Source organism: Chelonoidis abingdonii, chromosome 8 (assembly GCF_003597395.2).
Source record: "Chelonoidis abingdonii isolate Lonesome George chromosome 8, CheloAbing_2.0, whole genome shotgun sequence".
In the NCBI taxonomy this organism is placed as follows: domain Eukaryota; kingdom Metazoa; phylum Chordata; order Testudines; family Testudinidae; genus Chelonoidis; species Chelonoidis abingdonii.
Genome location: NC_133776.1, coordinates 55310141 through 55310403, shown reverse-complemented (window position 1 = coordinate 55310403; position 263 = coordinate 55310141).

Here is a 263-nt window from a genome sequence, read left to right as displayed (position 1 = left end):
CGGGCCGGGCTCTGACCGACCGACCGACGCGCCGTCACCAGCTCGCGCAGCTTAGCGCGCGCGCGCGCGCGCGACCTGCACCCCCTCCACTCCCGAGGGCCCTCGCGCAACGCCCACCCGAATCCCGCGTATGCGTCACACTGCGCGGGGCATGCGCATTAACCACGCCCCCCCTGCCTCTATTATCACAGGCTACGCCCCTTCTATCACCTCTTGGCCCCGCCCCCTGGCCCCTCTTCAAATGACCCTCCAATTATCTATTA